Raw genomic sequence first — 15,150 nt, forward strand, 5'->3', positions numbered from 1 at the left:
GATATATAATTACCAAGTGTAGCGAAAAGTCATTACCATTTTTTGTCGGAAAATTTACATAATATTCAATAAACTGAAAATAATAATGTATTCAAATATTGGGCGTTTGATTCTACACACTTAGCCCACCTTTCAGGAAATTTATAGATGCCATCCCAAAAAAAACTGTTTGTCGTTTGAGCAAAACCATTCAATTCAACTTACAATTTAACACTTACTTCATTAGTAGCACCGTTTATTCGCCATCTTTTCAACAGTTACATTAGTCGTTTATTATGATGATCGTTTTGTTAATATTCAAACCAATTATTTTGATCGAAATATAATTCACAATCAAATATAACATATCTGATATTTCTCAACAGTTTTTTTTATTTACTATCGTTCTTAATCATTAATTTAACAAACAATATTAAAAAATTCAGCCGAATGTTGGGCTAATCTGGTCTAAGTCCCAATAATGGTTGCATATTTTATATTTGCTTCCATAGATGATAGAGTAGGATTCCAGCCCGTGGCTATCACACCAACTTGTTAGAGTTGTATATTATAATTGAAATGGTTAGTTAAAGTACTAATCAACTTACCAAAAACGTGACTGAGCCATAGACTCACCAAAGAAATCTTTGTTGGTTTAAATTTTTAAGCTAAAAAAAAATCAAACAATCCTCGGTGCTTTTTTTTTTTCATATACATGAAAATGAATACTTATAAAACACTGAATTTTACTTAGTATCGAAATGTAATATCACAGCGATTTTTCCAATTTCTCGAAGAAAAAAATATCGAGTGGGCTGATCCTGGTGCCATTTTCAAAGTTTCCTCGCAACTCAGGTCTCCCCCTGTCTGATATATATTTTTTCAGGTTTATTTCAACGCCCTTAAATCTTTAATCACGTATTTTAAGAACGGAAAAGTCCAATTTAATGATATTATCGATACTGGCTATAAATCGTATTGAACGAAACTCCATGATGAAAATCTAAGTCGAGTCGAAGATAAATAACATATTTTCAATGCAAACTTGAAAAATTGAAAAAGAGTTTTTTAAATAATTTATTATCTATTACCACTTTTTACCATCATTTTTAACAATCGTTATTAATTCGAGCAAATTTGACGGTCTTATTGAGTAAAATACTAGTATTCTACCATTAATATCACGCCTCTATATTAATTTCAAATAATTTTCAACAGATGGTATTACTGTGTATTAAATCGCTTAGGGTATATATGTAAAAACTTTATGTTGAAGACCCACTAACAAGCTTCGCTCCTCCATCTTGTTAGATCTCTCCAAAGCTTTCAACCAAGTATGGCACAACGGTCTAGTCTTCAAAGCGAACCAGCTAGATCTACCGAATGACCTAATATCCCTGACAGATTCATACTTGGACGGTAGGTCCTTTCAGGTGAGGATCGGTGACGCAATCTCCTATCGTAAACAACTTTCCGCAGCTCCACTAGCCCCAGCACTATTCAACCTTTATATGGCTGATTTCCCGCTCTACAAACTTTCCTACACAGAATTTTACGCAGACGATACCGCCTTCTTCTCAACCGGTTATTGTTCCGACGCTATTCGCGACAGACTCCAAGTACAGCTGAACCAAGCGATAGCATAGTACAAATTCTGGCGGCTACAGATAAACCCGAGCAAAACTCAGGCTATTCTGTTCCATCGCAAGAAGGAGTTCCGCACCTATCGCCTCCAGATCGATAAAGTTCCTATCCCATGGCCCCAGAAAGACCGCAGATTCCAATGGTCAGCCCAAATTCAGCATACTATTTGCAAAGGAAATGACAAAAACTTCCAATCCCACAGAAAGCGACGCTGTATAAAATGCTAGTACGTCCAATCTGCCTCAATGGAGCACAGGTGTCGTACAGGTACGTCTCGGAGAGACAACTTGAACTACTACAAGTGTTCCAATCCGAAAAAATCCGTGCGTTACTAAGAGCCCCATGGTTTATGAGTAACGTAAATACACACCTCCAATCAGGCATCCCGTTTGTGAAAAATTTCATAAACATGCTCAGTGTGAGGTTCTCTATAGGAACCTTAGAACACGACAACATCTTAATAAAATCCCTACCCGTCCACAAACCCCGGTGGTAATCAAACCACGACGGTCCCAGTCGTAACCCAAGGTCTCTGTCGCCCGCAAAACAACCACACCCCGAACCTGAAGCGACATCAGCCGAAGATTCGAAGAAGAAAAAAAAGATTCGCTTTTCAGTATGTGTCATTTCGTCGAGGGGTAAACGGAAATGTCTTTCAGTGCGTTGAAAATGTCTGAATTTGTACCAAGTATATCTTTAATATAAAGAAGTATGTCAAGTTAGCAAGTTTGACAGAAATGATGTTTTAACTTTATGATAACGTTACATACCCCTCGTAATAAAACGATTTTTTGGTCATATAATGTAAAATATCTGAATACTATATTTGAGTTTTGGTAAAATATTTGAATATCTCTTATATATTTCTAGAGATTTATTTTCTAATGGTTGGTTATTATTTGTTACAATTAACTAAACTATATTTATAAATATGAATTAATTAATTATCCGATAAGCACTATCATTATATAAAAACATTTATTTACATACTCAATTGAATTAGATAAACATCGAGTGTGTCAACTTAATAGATTTCTCTTTTGGTGTGTAATTAGCAATTAAGTTACTACAGGAATGAACATTAGATATTCATATTAATTAAGACGGGGTTAATTGCGTTGAAGCATGGAAACCTGAGCCATATTGTTACGGCCATATACCCTTACTTGTATGGTGCATTATACTATTAAATAAAGGCCTATTAACTGGATTGGGAACACTAATAGTAATACCGATAGCTGTTGAATAAATTATAAATTTATGTCTTTATTAATTGCTTACGCCATTTTACATTGGTGTAAATTATCGTGGTTCAATTGGGATTATAACTACGTTGTTATTATGTAGAAATAGGCAGAATATAGATAATAATAAGATACCATAATAATATTCAGTGATTACAATATAAATCATCCTAAAATCAATTTATAGATCAATTCATAGTTCAATCGATTTATAGAGCATAACATTTTTATTCGTCATATTATATATATATATATATATATATATATATATATATATATATATATATATATATTAAAATTTTTTTATTTTAATTTTTGCTAAGATAAGACAAGTCTGCAACAGAAAAGATGTATTTTCAACTGATCTCTATATATTTTGGTATGCTGAACACGAAAATAGCATTCCTTCAACGATATGTTAATTACGTCAAGATTGTATTCGTAAATTCATCAAGAAGAAGCATTAAAGCAGTTTTGTTTCACAACGGTGAGTTTTCACATTCAATAGCGCCTGCAACAGGGCTAGCGTGGAACTCTGTGAAACACTAGACTGGATGGATTTCCTAGTTGACACAGAATCATCGACTTTGACTTAGAATGACAGGTTTTTCAAAATATAAGTGTATCAAGTTTGCAAGATTGCTGTGAATGCCAAACTTTAATGCGCTGAATGTTAGACCACACCACCATTCCACACTTTGTCGAAGGACCTAGTAAAATTCAGAAATATGGCCCTCGTGAAGTTATTGTCATGAAAAGCACGGGTTACTTCCTCCTAGTCTTACAGTGTTTGGCCCGAAATCCAAACTGCTCGGCTAAGATTATGTTTTCCATGTTTGCAGCTTCAATGAGACCTTAGAGGATTACTTTGTCGGCGATTTTTTATAGTGACCTCAGAAGTTAGGTTAGATTGTTTAACAGTTGCTTATATTTGACATTTTCAACAATAGATATCGCTAAACAAAATACATGCAAATAACATTTTATAATGAGAACTTCGACAAAATAACTTATGAAATAATTATATCAGATTTGGAATATATTTCTTATTATTTATTGTAACAATCTAGTAAATTAGCAGTGATAAGCTATTTCCTTTTATTCTAATTTGCTACGTTTTTAACTAACTGTTTATGCTAACATCTATGTCACTGTTTTAAATGTGCACAGAGTATTATTGATATCTTTACTTGAACTCTTTCTTCTGACTAAGCCGTTTTAGGGTAAAATGATGTGGCTCGGTGAATGGAGGTAAATCGAAATGAAACAGTGGTGTTTACATGATGTGACCGTTATTTATTGACAATATAAAAAATGAGAAAAATACAAAGATAAAAAGGATGGCAGCGGAGTTACCTGTTGACGAGGCTTGGGCAGTCGATGGTGGCACGTCTTAACCAAACGAGGGTTGAGCACTGAATGACCGAAATACCCTTCAATAATATCCCAGATAAACGTCTCGGGGTTGCCGCCAGCTATTCGGTGTCGGGTTCCAATTGGCACCCCGCCCGTGTTCAACATCTGGGATTATATTTCTGGGTATTTTGTAGACCGTTATTCCACGATGTAAAATTCGACATGCCTCAATTCGCTACAATACTCCCCTGCCAGAATTTTACATAAAATTACTTCAACAAAAATACAAAAATGTTTGCAAAAAATATCAAATACAAAAAAAAAACATATACCAAACAAAATGTGCTGTGTAAATTGGGCTTTGAAAAAATATGATAGTTCGAAACGGTTGTGGTTGGTACGGTTGCGATCTGGTACGGCTGTTGATATCTTCCGGTCCTACAGATACCGTTGCATCATCGTCGCTTTGGCACTTGAATGTGATCCATCGACGACGTTGAAAACAAGCTATTCTTCAGACAGGGCTCCCGTAATCGACGCTGTGGGAGGATCGACTGTTCGACGACGTGGTAGCTTATTTTCTTTGACGACGAGACGTTAGCAATTCTGGTACTTCGGCGAAGACATAACGAGTCTACGGTGACTGCATTCGGTACCTAGCTTCTGGAGCTGCTCTGTGACTAATCCGTAGTCACATACGTTAGGTTAATTCAAAAAAAACAAATAACGACGGTATCCGACCGAAGCTGCCCAAAGCCTTTCAAATCAAAATATCTGCCAGTATGACGGAGACGGCGAGCGAAGGAAGACATTATGATTTAAACATAGCGCCGAAAGAAATGTTTAGCCGAGACGCTGATGATTAAGCAGTGAGACAAAAAAAATTTTAAAAATTAATTGGAAATAATGAAATTAATCGGAATAAAATGAAAATGAATCTTGAAGGTAAAATTGAAAAGGAATCGAATTAAAAATATTTAAAATTTTGAAACAAAAAAATATAACGGTCACGTAAAATGCATCATTTTCTACGTACCCTCCATTCACGAGTCCAAACCCAATTTTGCGAAAGATCACGTCGGGGTCACCACTTTAGGGTAAAATGATGTGGCTCGGTGAATGGAGGTAAATCGAAATGAAACAGTGGTGTTTACATGATGTGACCGTTATTTATTGACAATATAAAAAATGAGAAAAATACAAAGATAAAAAGGATGGCAGCGGAGTTACCTGTTGACGAGGCTTGGGCAGTCGATGGTGGCACGTCTTAACCAAACGAGGGTTGAGCACTGAATGACCGAAATACCCTTCAATAATATCCCAGATAAACGTCTCGGGGTTGCCGCCAGCTATTCGGTGTCGGGTTCCAATTGGCACCCCGCCCGTGTTCAACATCTGGGATTATATTTCTGGGTATTTTGTAGACCGTTATTCCACGATGTAAAATTCGACATGCCTCAATTCGCTACACCGTCATTATATAGGAGATTATATTTTGGAAAACCTCAACATAGATGTGCTCATGGAGACTCTGTTCATGTCCTTGGCCATAGTCCTTGATAACGTTATGGACAGTTTCTGCCTTCAGGTCATTAAACTGATTATCACTACGAATGTACCATGGAGCATCAACAATACCTCGAAGTACCTTTTGTGGGATCTTTGTATGATATTTGTATTGCTACAGCTTCTTGGATAGCTTAGTAAAGGAAAAGCTCATTATATACTGGCATCGTTAAGTATCTACCCAATAACAAGTATATTTTTTGTATATTTCAGCTTGAGTTATACATATTGTTCATGTTGTATTTCAGGTGTTCTTCGTCAGGATTTCATGAACCTGAGTTTAGCATCAAGAGTCATGCCAACATATTTGGTTGTATATCCAAACGAAACTACTTGCTGATTTATATATACTGGCACATATATTCTATAGAGCTTTATAGCTCAGCAATAGATGTTTATAACTTTTCAGTTTATTACAGTTGCAGTGCCATCTGTAAATATAGCAGCAACATTTTTATTGAATGTAGACAAGTGCCAAGTGTACAGTAGATAACGGACCGGTCCCAAAACACTACCTGTTGCCTACTGTACCTGCTGTATTCTCTTCAAGTTAGAATAGGCATCAAAGACCATTAGAAAAATTATTGACGAACTGAAACAATCATGTCCTTAGTTAATTAGGTAGATTTGAAAGGGGTTTGCTGAAATCTGAAACATAATCACTCACCGTCATCACTGTCACTAGCATCAAACCACCAGTTAAACGAATTCTTCCATAATTTTATGTTGCATACCAAGGTTCATCGATAGACCTTTTATAAGTGAAGAAATAAGAAAATAATAAAATCCTACATGATGCTGTGGCGTCGAAATAAAATCGTGTTAGATTAATTGTTGTCAAAAAAGAAGTCATTATTGCCTTCGACATTTGACGTTATCCAATCGATTTGGACATTTTACGACGCAAATAAAACTTTTAACATTCGCCTTGTGCGATGACAAAATTGAGACCAATGGTGGTCCACTAAAAATACCACTACGAATAATACGAACATTGAACACATAACAGCTGGGCAGTCGGTCTTAATGGACACTTAAATCTTTCATTTACTTTTCAATGTTTACTACTCTCTTAATAAACCAGTAATTGTCATCAGGATAATTCCTAAATCCGTCAAAGGTATACCATCGTCTCTCTACAATATTTCAGTTTACATATTAGATATGGTATTTAATTATAAAGGTTTTTTTCAATTAAACGCGACGATTGTCTTTGATTAAAAACTACATTTTACTTCAAAGTAACATAGATTATATTAAGTCCTGCTATTTCAATCTCCAACATGTTTTGTTTCTAGCTACGCAAATTAAATGTTATCCTGACTGTTTGTAGGAACTCATCGATAATCGATTGGCCTTCGTCTAGACATGGAGAAGTATTTTCACTTCTTAATTGTTTGAATTATCGTCAGTTAAAGACAATTTCCTTTTTTTAAATGGAAATTTTATGTGAGATTGGATATATTTTTACTTCCGAAAATGAGTGATATATATAGTATTTGTGGTGCCAAATATTTAAGTGAACGCCAGTATTAAAATTATATTAGTATTTTCGCATCGAAAATTTTCATGTTCTTGGTGTATCCTGCTCTCGGTGAGAAAGTTATTGAAATTCTTTAAAAATATTAAGGAATGCCGACACATTTTATCTCACGATATCACCAGGGAACTTAATCTTGACGATGATTGAGTTTTGAACACATCAATTAACAGAGAAAAATGTAAAATAACAAGTTTCTGTTCGCGAATAACTGTAGCAATGAAACGAAGCTAAGCTATTTTCGATATTAATGATTCCAAACGATGAAAAATTGATTATGTACGATAATAACGTGTGAAAGAGATCGCGGAGAAGATTTACAAACACATGCAAAGACCTCATTGACTTCATCGCGAAGGTAGTGCTTAGTTTGTGCTGGTATTGGGCATACATCGTTCATTAAAAGCTTCTCAAATAAAAATGCTCAAACTGGAAAAAGCATTAATTCGATTTTCTACTGTCGACACAAACACACTACAGGACTGAAGCATGTGATTGAATTGATCAATGAGAAGTGCTGTCTTCCATCACAATAAAATTATATTACACGCATCAGTAATGGCTCTATAAAAATTAACAGCGACAGACTGATGAGCTATTTTGATACATCCACCGTATAACCCCGACAATGTTCATCTAACTACCATTTACTATATCTTTACAAAGCTTCCTTAGTGGTATAATACTGGTTTAAAAAAAGCTTGTAAAAATTACATAGTTCAAGGTTTCTTGTAGCATTTACATTACAGAAGTCCGCAAAAAGAAATTCTGAGAGCTGTATAGATTTTGTGACAAGATCTTTATGTTTTTGAGTGCGCTAAATACAAAAATTATTTCCTTCCGTGGCCCTATGACAACGATATGTTTTTGATAATTTAAAAAACTATGTTAAACATTCGTTTACATATTAATATAAAAGAGAAAACACTTGGGACCTATTATTTTATTTACAGAGTAGTATTTTTTCGAGTGACGTTCATTTTTGCAAATTTTGAAAATAAAAACTAAATCTAAAAAGATAAATAGCTCTTTAATTAGAGTAAAATACATTACTTGGATATACACATTGTTACTTAAATGGATTAGTCCTTCAAGGGATACTACTAAATAAAAAACGCCCCTAGAACTCTACCTCATGGGTTGTATGGAAAAGAATTCAATGTAAATGTAATAAAACAACTCTACTCTACAACCTATTTTGTGATAAAAATGAGAGAATATTTGTTTCATTATTTTATTTAGATTAGAATTTTATCATATATCAAAGCAAAAATAAATAAAAACTTAAAGCTGATGCGGCAATACTGCTAGGTTTTCACCACATAAATTGAAATGACGTGAATTCACTGATAATTTGGATAGACTATATATTATATTACTCTACCAGTACGACCCTGTATGCTGCATCTGAGGAATCTCGGCCATGTGCAAGGCTCATGTTAAAACAGAAGTAAGTAAGTAAAGTGGGTGGAAGTAACGAGTAACATCAGTTTGGCTTGTTTTTTAACCGACTTCGATATATATATATATATATATATATATATATATATATATATATATATATATATATATATATATATATATATATATATATATATATATATATATATATATATATATATATATATATATATTATATATAGATTTAGTTCCACGATTGATGGAGAAATCGATATATATATATATATATATATATATATATATAGGTTCACCGATTTCTCCATCAATCGTGGAACGATTTTCAAATTTCTATTTTTTTTTGTCCTATTGGAACCAAATCAAGATATGAGGGACGGGAGGGGTGGAAATAAAATTAAAATTATGTTATTATTTTTGTATTTTTTCTGCTGGGCACCGACTTCAAACTGATCAATTAGTAGTAGTTAAAATAATATTGCAAATAGATGAAAAGGTTTAGGTAAGTATTAAGCTCAATTGTGTGTATATAGCAGAATATAGTAGATTTTTAGTTAGATTGCTTATATACGCAACAGTTCAATTGAAAAGTCCCCGACCAACCATAGTAAAACACATTTTATTGGCAAAATTTGTTTTTTTATTCGACATAAATCCCATCACGGATGATAATAAAGACGCCATAACCTTGCCAGCCGACTGTTGAGTTTTCCCACGCTTTAGAGCGGGTTCATCGCGTGCATTCCACTCTGATGACTGTCGGTTGAACTTCGGAGTGAAATCATGGAGCCATGTTTCATCCGTTTCACATATCGACGCAAGAACTCCCTATTATTACGCTTGATCATCTTCAAACACTGCTCCGAATCATCAATTCGTCGTTGTTTTTGGTCAAAAGTGAGCTCGCGTGGCACTCACTTTACACAGAGCTTTCTCATACCCAAATATTCGTGAGTGATATGATATACACGTTTATTTGATATCTTTAGAATGTCTGCTATTTCATTCAATTTTAATTTACGGTCATTCGAAATCATTTTGTGGATTTCTTTAATGTTTTCGTCGGTAACAGTCTCTTTTGGAAGTCCACTGCGTTCACCGTCTTCGGTGCTCATTTCACCACTTCTAAAGTTAGCATACTAATCCTTGATGGTGAATTTTCCTGGGACAGTGCCCGGAAACTCGGCATCAAGCCGAGTTTTTGCTTCAACTGTATTTTTTCACTTCAAAAAACTGCATTTTATCAACACGAAATTCCTTTCTATCCATTTCTTTCACAGTATCAAAAGTTGCTCCACTCAAAATGTGATAATTCACAAAGTAATGATCCGACAAGTTTGATTCTTTTTTAACTTTTTGGTGAGTTCCTTATTTATTATTTGTCCGTTCAATTTTTTTAAATGTTTTTTAACGTATAAGAACCCTCAGTGTCGCTTTATATCGCCATTCAACAAGTCGCCTTTCCATCCCATAAAAAGAAAGATATTTTAATAGTAATTGGGTTTTTCTGTTTCAACCCTTTCACATTTCATAACTTCTGCACATAATAGAAAATCTAAAAAAAAAATCCTCAGAATTAAATCAGAGCCATTGTATTTTACGCCACCGTCACGGATTCAACCCTCACTCTGACCTAGTTTAATTTTCTCAGCTGAATTCAGTCTCGGCCGAATCCACTCTGTATCAAGTTTACCCGAGATATAAACACAAAAGGACATCGCTAGGAAAACAAACGAACTAATGAAATTTCGACAGTAAAATAAACAAAGTTGGCGGCGTCGCTCATCGCCTTATCGGGCATGTGAACGTGCATGTGACTGAAATGCAAAATGTAAATAGTTGAACGCGGCGCAGTTGCGGTACCAGGTGGTCGTTCGCTCTCCGCCTCGAATAAGAAGGTGGTGGAGTCGGCTGGTGGCGGGGTTCGCCGCCGACAAACACGATTTACACGGCGTAGGAAACCGAACGATCGGATTTCTTCGGACGGCGTACCGCGAAACTTCGATTTACGCTCGTTTAGACAGCCGGTTGGTTTTATTACGTCATGGTTTAATTGGTGGCTGCGACACTTGAAAATAATCTCGATTTAAAAACGTAAATAGAGCTGAAAAGTCACGGACTTGACAAATTAGATGGCGTTAGTTTTTTTGCATTTGTAGCAATCGCTATGACCCTTTAAGCCATCATGCATTCTCCTACAGCAAGTTCAAAGGTTCAAGAAGTTGGAAGGATAGTAAATGCGCATATATAGTCCGGTCAATAAAACAGTGAACACGCGTCATCTAAATTGATGACGTCAGAACATCGCAATGTTGCCGCATGACTGACTTTTAGTTCCTTTTATCACATACAATTCATTTTAACATTATAGTACACCTTGTAGCGACCGCTACAATCTTTTGGGCCACCACGTATTCATCTACATCAAAGTCAAAGGTTAGCAATGCTGATGGATTAGTATCATGCGGTTTCCGGCTATAAAAGACCGCCATGACGACGTCTCGCTCTCTTTTCTTTTCTCTGCCCCCTTGTAACAGTACCATTTCCACAGCGCTACCGTACTTCCTTTACCTAATCTAATACCTTGTTCATTATCGCGTCGACCGCATATACCATTTAATATCGCAATAAACCAGTTCTTATTCAACCAGTGTTTTCAGTTCCCGTGCGAATTCCTTCCACAAAGCAGTAGTGAGTGTTCGGACAGGCAATCGCGTCGACGACCACACATTCCGACCGACCAAACAAGCATTCCTACACATTAAACGTTTTTTCAGTCAGTACTAACATTCAAATTAAAGCCTTTAAATTTTCATGATATTCTACCCATACGTGCGTGAGATATTGTGCAAAGTCTAATACTACTTTGGTTATTTTTAAAAGAATGGATGAAAAACCATTTAGTGTTTTAATTTTGCACTGCTTCTTGTTGGAAAAAATACCGTTCAAGCAAAGCAATGGCTTGAAAATTGTTATGAGTGCTCCGCTCCATTAGAAAGAACAATAAAACGTTGACTTATTGACTTAAAACGTGGTCGTAGAGATACCAATGATGCGGAGCGCAGTAGACGTCCAAACGCAGTGATAAAACCAGAAAACATCAAAAATCATCGAAAAATAAAGTTGCGTGAGCTAGCTAATCTCGTAAAGATATCAAAAGAATGTGTTCGTTTTATATTGCATGAACATTTGACTATGTGAAAACTCTGTTCAAGGTTCGTGCCGTGTTTGTTCACTGTTCAGCAAAAACAACAACGTGCTGATGATTTTGAGCAGTGTTTGGCCATGTTTATACGTAACCAACCGTAATTTTTGTATCGATATGTGACAATGGATGAAACATGTATCCATCATTTCACTCAGGAATCACCATACATAACATACTCAACAACATAATTTTAGATTCACCGAAAACATGAGTCTGCATACCTTTTTAGGGTAAAATGATGTGGCTCGGTGAATGGAGGTAAATCGAAATAAAACAGTGGTGTTTACATAATGTGACCGTTATTTATTGGCAATATAAAAAAAATGTGAAAATACAAATAAATAAAACGAATGGCAGCGGAGTTACCTGAAGACGAGGCTTGGGCAGTCGATGGTGGCACGTCTTAACCGAACGAGGGTTGAGCACTGAATGACCGAAATACCCTTCAGTAATATCCCAGATAAACGTCTCGGGGTTGTCGCCAGCTATTCGGTGTCGGGTTCCAATTGGCACCCCGCCCGTGTTCAACATCTGGGATTATATTTCTGGGTATTTTGTAGACCGTTATTCCACGATGTAAAATTCGACATGCCTCAATTCGCTACAATACTCCCCTGCCAGAATTTTACATAAAATAACTTCAACAAAAATACAAAAATGTTTGCAAAAAAATATTAAATACAAAAAAAAACATATACCAAACAAAATGTGCTGTGTAAAATGGGCTTTGAAAAAATATGATAGTTCGAAACGGTTGTGGTTGGTACGGTTGCGATCTGGTACGGCTGTTGATATCCTCCGGTCCTACAGATACCGTTGCAACATCGTCGCTTTGGCACTTGAATGTGGTCAATCGACGACGTTGAAAACAAGCTATTCTTCAGACAGGGCTCCCGTAATCGACGCTGTGGGAGGATCGACTGTTCGACGACGTGGTAGCTTATTTTCTTCGACGACGAGACGTTAGCAATTCTGGTACTTCGGCGAAGACATAACGAGTCTACGGTGACTGCAATCGGTACCTAGCTTCTGGAGCTGCTCTGTGACTAATCCGTAGTCACATACGTTAGGTTAATTCAAAAAAAAAACAAATAACGACGGTATCCGACCGAAGCTGCCCAAAGCCTTTTAAATCAAAATATCTGCCATTATGACGGAGACGGCGAGCGAAGGAAGACATTATGATTTAAACATAGCGCCGAAAGAAATGTTTAGCCGAGACGCTGATGATTAAGCAGTGATGTAAAAATATTTCAAAAGATTGTGAAATAAAAATTTTGACAAAAAAAAAATTTAAAACATTAATTGGAAATAATGAAATTAATCGGAATAAAATGAAAATGAATCTTGAAGGTAAAATTGAAAAGGAATCGAATTAAAAATATTTAAAATTTTGAAACAAAAAAAATATAACGGTCACGTAAAATACACCATTTTCTACGTACCCTCCATTCACGAGTCCAAACCCAATTTTGCGAAAGATCACGTCGGGGTCACCACTTTAGGGTAAAATGATGTGGCTCGGTGAATGGAGGTAAATCGAAATAAAACAGTGGTGTTTACATAATGTGACCGTTATTTATTGGCAATATAAAAAAAATGTGAAAATACAAATAAATAAAACGAATGGCAGCGGAGTTACCTGAAGACGAGGCTTGGGCAGTCGATGGTAGCACGTCTTAACCGAACGAGGGTTGAGCACTGAATGACCGAAATACCCTTCAGTAATATCCCAGATAAACGTCTCGGGGTTGTCGCCAGCTATTCGGTGTCGGGTTCCAATTGGCACCCCGCCCGTGTTCAACATCTGGGATTATATTTCTGGGTATTTTGTAGACCGTTATTCCACGATGTAAAATTCGACATGCCTCAATTCGCTACACCTTGATGTTAGTTCTATTTGAGTTTAAATTTATAAAATGTATATGAACCGTGAGCATTTTTTTCAATATAAACATACTTTAATACAATTATTTCAGAGATAACTGTTTGAATGGAATGTATCCATAGAAAACATAGGATATGCAGCTCTTTGATGGATATAAATCATCCCTTCAAACACTTTTTATGTAGGAAACATAGGATTTAAATAGTGTAAAAATAACCCATGAAAAAGTCTAGTGCAACTTCCAGGCATTTCTGGTAAAAGAATACAATTTTTAAAGTTAGAGTAACATTTGATTAGGTCTTGTACATAATAAAATTTCATAACTCATTTCAGATATATTTTTTTCATGCTAGAAACAGGAATCCAACAAAAATATCCTAACAATAGTTTAGATGGCTGAACAATATGGCCATATTTCATAACGACTTTCTCTCTACCACTGTTTACTCAATTAAATTGAATTTTTGTGGAATACAGCAAAGAATTACTACATTAGGCATGCAAGTCGAGAAAGATATGCAAGCACTGATGAGATATATGGAACCGATTGTTTACAATAACACTCTTTGATTTCGGACAAATGGTGGAATTTTGAACTAGTGCTAGATTAGATATTAGATATGAACTAAGATTAATTCTTTTACTTGAATAGTGTCTCAGAATTGGATTATATATAGATAACAGGATGAGGAAGAAATTCAAAGACGTATCTTTTTCAGACCTATTTATAATAAACTAAAATCTTATAGTCCCCTTTGGACTTAGAGGAAAACACTAGCTATAACTAACAAAACCAAATCAAATGTGGTAATGTTATTTTAGTTTTTCCATCAATTTCTGTTGCCTTTACAGTATTTTAATTGGTAACTTACTATGTGTGATTCAAAATACTATTTTGAAATATGCATGCTTCGTCTATATATACGAAGTCAAATAAAGAATATTCCTTAATATTATGTGCCTTTAAAAATTGGTTTATTTTAAAAACAATGTCTGGAAGTTTCATTAGCCCTTTTTTTGTAGGTTATTTTTAGACTTTACAAAGAGCTGCATATTCTTAAGTTTTCTAAGAATACTTCTCTGACAAACCATTTTTTCCTAAAGGTTCTGTTTTTTTTTGGGCATTGTAGTGTATCAAATTTTGTTTTTCAACAAAATTTAATAAAATCATTTAGGAAAAAACCTTCTCTTTTTTTTCTCTTTAACAATTCGTAATAACTTTTTAATAATAAAGTTTTAATGTCCCCGTTAACGCATTCCCGCTCCAAGTAACTGATTCAAGTTATCTGTTTATAACCTTCAATTATTA

At 35.1% G+C, this 15,150-nt stretch overlaps 1 long non-coding RNA gene across 1 annotated transcript; it reads right to left on the bottom strand.

Moving 5' to 3' along the window:
* Positions 1-5,378: 5,378 nt before the first annotated feature.
* On the bottom strand, positions 5,379-12,427 carry LOC143200828 (uncharacterized). The gene is made up of 2 exons (XR_013006825.1): positions 12,320-12,427; positions 5,379-5,453 (listed from the first exon to the last, which is right to left on the bottom strand). It is a non-coding gene; the product is annotated as an uncharacterized LOC143200828 (long non-coding RNA).
* Between the last annotated feature and the right edge of the window lie 2,723 nt (positions 12,428-15,150).

This window comes from Rhynchophorus ferrugineus, unplaced genomic scaffold (assembly GCF_030347505.1).
Source record: "Rhynchophorus ferrugineus isolate W39M unplaced genomic scaffold, kcgeb_rfMv2 rfM8, whole genome shotgun sequence".
Taxonomy (NCBI): domain Eukaryota; kingdom Metazoa; phylum Arthropoda; class Insecta; order Coleoptera; family Curculionidae; genus Rhynchophorus; species Rhynchophorus ferrugineus.